This window comes from Etheostoma cragini, chromosome 15, assembly GCF_013103735.1.
Source record: "Etheostoma cragini isolate CJK2018 chromosome 15, CSU_Ecrag_1.0, whole genome shotgun sequence".
NCBI lineage: Eukaryota > Metazoa > Chordata > Actinopteri > Perciformes > Percidae > Etheostoma > Etheostoma cragini.
Genome location: NC_048421.1, coordinates 21,115,003 through 21,118,857, shown reverse-complemented (window position 1 = coordinate 21,118,857; position 3,855 = coordinate 21,115,003).

The following is a 3,855-nucleotide window of genomic DNA, read 5'->3' as shown; positions in this document are numbered from 1 at the left end:
GGCTGCAATGAAACAAAGAGTGAAAAATTTAAAGGGGTCTGAATACTTTCCGTACCCACTGTATATACTGTATATATAGATAGATATTATTTTTTTACAACAACATTCTGATCTTGCACGTCACACTCCACTCTGTTAGGGAAAGGCACACTTCCTGAACTACTGCATTACTTCAAAAACTAAGTTACTCCTCTAGTAAACTAGTATTCCCATAAAGTGAAACAACAAAACATTAAGTCTATTCAACAAAGCATGCTGTGTTGGCGCCAGAGATCACATTCGCTCTAGAGAATGTTAGTGTGACCTCTAGAGGCAAAGGCGGAGTTGGACATTAATGCAAAAAAACAACCTATTTGTAGCGGCTGAGAGCTGGTCTACCACTTGGGGAACACAGCACGAGCACATATCGACGAAACAAACATGCTAAATAAACATGTTTATTTTTAAAGCAGACTTTAAATTGCAATGTAACAATTTAGCAAATTGCCTTACAAAATCCAATCGCGGCAAGGTTATCTTGGATACGGTGGCGGTGTTTAAAGGTGAACAATCAGTGTTCAACCTACAGTCTGTTGAGATGCCTCTCCAAACGCAGAAACAAGGTGCTATCACACCATAAAACGTTAAGACACGTTAAGAAAAAAGATCTGCATTTTGCCACAATCCAATGACATGAAAAAAGTAATGATCAGTACATCCACAAAAAGGGTCATGGTGTACCCAGCATTGTAACGTTCACCAGCCAGCTCCAAACAGGTGAACGAGATTTCCACTTCACCATTCCACAAAGTGGAATAAACATATAAAGTCCAAATCTACAAAAAACGCGCCATCAATTAGTGAGCTGACATCAGATGCATATACATGGCATTTAGGCAAACTTTACTGCAACGTTGGCATGGGAAAATGCCCAGACTAGTGTAACAGTAATTTTAGATTTTTGCATCCTGCTGCTCCCATTTTCAGCCGGGTAATTGTTTTATTATTTATTAAAGCAGAATATGAAATCAGCTGTGTTACCTACCACCATTTAGTTATTTAAAATATTTATGAACTATTTGGTCATGCCAGACGGGGGCAGTGCTCGTCCCAGCAAACTCCGTGTAGGGTCAGACCAATCTGCTAGGGATGGGGGCCAAGACTGAAAGCTACATGGAAAAATATGCACTAAACAAGCCACTTTGAAATTGTGCTGTTTTGATGAATGCAAAAGTTGGGTGATTGGATCCTATTTAAAGTTTGTCTGAATTTAACAACCTGATGGCAAGAGGAATAGAAGTTCTAGTATGTACTGTGTGAATGCTCTTGTATAGCCTAGTCTACATTTAGGCACCGTCTACATACTTGTTTAATTTATTACATCAAATGAATGTAGAATGTTAAGTGGATCAGAATATAGCATATATAATACATATCATGAATTAATTTAGTTTAAGCTATGCCTTGTTTCCTAGACCTGCCAACAAATGCATGTTACAGGAAAACACCCCCCCACACACACTCACACACACACACACACACTTTTTTTAGCCCTGCAGACCACTACTGACCTCAATAAAGCTGCCTCAGAATCAGCTTCCCTGCCAAGCTCCTGCCTCTCTCTCTCTCTCTCTCTCTCTCTCTCTCTCTCTCTCTCTCTCTCTCTCTCTCTCTTAAATTGTATTGAGTTGAGTTAACAGTGATACTATGATGTTCAGGGACTGATAGTGTTTTAATAGAGATAGAAGACTATATTAATGGTAAAGAATAGAGAGCTATTTCTTGTATTTCACTTGTTTACGCGAACTAGACTATTATCTATAGCCAACTAAAATATTCCTTTATCAAGTAAATGTAGCTAGAGTGAAGCAATTAAAAGTCATTAACAACTTATAATTTCACTCTATCACTCACTGTGTGTGCGATAGCATCCTTGGAACAGACCAAAGATTTGCGACAAGACGAGATAAATTCTGTAGCTACTTGCAACCATAGACTGTATAGAGCTTGGGCATAGACGTTATGGAACGGTGCATTGTGGGTAGCGGTGACCATTTTAGCAGTAATGCAAAGGCTTCAAAACATTGGGGTAGCCGGCACCGAGGATAGAATAAATAGAATGACAGAAAGAGATGGACCGTGACAAAAAAAGTTGTCTCCACCGTATACTAACAAGTTTAATAATGAATTCAAACAATGTTACTTAAAAAGAAATTGAGGACATAGGTGGAATCGATCCCCATGAACATAGCGTATTGTGTAATAATTTTGAAAGTTTTTCAAACCTCAGTTGACCTGATATATTTTCATATAGCCATAAATGTCTTACACCTCCGATCAATTTAAAAACTTGAAGTCACTGGAGGCACGCTTGCAGTTCACAAATGGATAGGTTCAAGATCATGCAAATCTTCAAACTAAACAGAGAAAACAATCGTCGTACGCACTAAGGTGACGTTTATGTTAACAAAGCACCAGTGGTGACACACACACACACACACTTATTCACATATTATACGTGCAATAATCCACTGTTTCCACCTGGTAGTTCTGTAATTCTGTATAATATTGACAAACATTCACCTCAGACACAACCCATCGTTCACCAAAACAAGATGCCTCACTTCCTATTTTGGTACGCTACTATTTTTGTATCGTTCCGGTTGTGATGTCAACCTTGCCTGATTGCGGCCAGTGAACTAATTTATAGTGATATTTTAATGAATAACCTAGTGGAATATCAACATAGTAAAATGTTATTGCAAATCTGATCCATGGGCATGTAAGACAGCCATGGCTCACTGAGGTCTCTGCATTGTAGCTTGAATGTTATTTCTGATTTTATAAATGGCTTTGGATTAAAGCATCTGCTCAATGATCAAATGTAAAGGAGGGCGTGGAAGCAGTTGTGTCATCACCCCATCCATCTTTGCAGCCATGTTTGTGTGCTGTATTTGTGAAACATCTGGAGGAGACACTCCCTCTCATTTGTTAAAGTGACTGGTGCTGCAGGAGTGCCCTCTTGTGGATGGAAAATGATACAATATACTGAGGAAAGGCAAGAAGGAAACAAATCAGTTTTGTTCATTTCACATTTTTTCTTAAATCAATGCCATAGTTTTAGATTTTTTAAAATTGTGTGGGTGTGTGTTCACTACAACAGATGTAAACTTTCAAAGTAAAGTAATAAATTAGCACAATGTAAATAGGTTGGCTTTACAGACACTCATCAGAAAGGACTCTTATAATTATCCCAATCCTTACAAAGAAAATGCCTGTCTCGTGAGGCTGAGGGCCAGATTGGTACGTCCTGATTGGGGTGGATGCGGAGCGGGGCCTCGCTTCTGTGCCCCTTGACGTTTGCTGGATCCTTTTGCTGAGTCGTTGGTGCCAGTGGTGGGCCCCGAGGTGGTGTCCCGGCTCCGCGGACCCTGCAATCCTTGTCTCCGTTGGCGCGGAGTAAATCTGGGGAACCTGCGGCCTCTGCGTCGGGCCTCCTGGCCAGCTGGTCGACCTGACCCGCCAGCTCTTGCCAGGTTTGGTCTGGTAAACGCCAGATCGCTTGCAAATAAATCCTTTATTCTTAAGGACTTCTTCATATCCCGGGAGCTGGATTTCCTCTTTATATCCGAGACCTGGCTGAGTGTTGGTGAGTCTAGTGTCTTCACCGAACTTTTACCTGATGAGTGCTCCTTTTTTAACTCTCCTCGGACGTCTGGCCGAGGAGAAGGAATAGCGACTGCTTTTAAAAGTGACTTAAATGTAAACAGTTATCGCTGTCCCTCTTCACCAGCTTTGAACTCAGTTTGTTTGAGCTGGGACCCTCTCACACGGTGCTGTGTGCTGTGGTCTATCGGCCTCCCAAATACAACAGAC